Consider the following 385-nt stretch of genomic DNA (forward strand, 5'->3'; position numbering starts at 1 on the left):
CTTTCTTTCTTTCTTTCTTTCTTTCTTTCCTTTCTTTCCTTTCTTTCTTTCTCTTTCTTTCTTTCTTTCTTCCTTCCTTCCTTTCTTTCTCTCTCTCTCTTTTTCTTTCTTTTCTTTCTTTCTTTCTTTCTTTCTTCCTTTCTTTCTTTCTTCCTTTCTTCCTTTCTTCCTTTCTTCCTTTCTTCCTTTCCTTTCTTCCTTTCTTCCTTTCTTTCTTTCTTTCTTTTCTTTCTTCTTTCCTTTCTTTCTTTCTTTCCTTTCTTTCTTTCTCTTTCTTTCTTCCTTCCTTCCTTCCTTCCTTCCTTCCTTTCTTTCTCTCTCTCTCTCTTTTTCTTTCTTTTCTTTCTTTCTTTCTTTCTTTCTTTCTTTCTTTCTTTCTTTCTTT

Source organism: Mirounga leonina, unplaced genomic scaffold (assembly GCF_011800145.1).
Source record: "Mirounga leonina isolate KUSES-001 unplaced genomic scaffold, KU_Mleo_1.0 Mir_93, whole genome shotgun sequence".
In the NCBI taxonomy this organism is placed as follows: Eukaryota; Metazoa; Chordata; class Mammalia; order Carnivora; family Phocidae; genus Mirounga; species Mirounga leonina.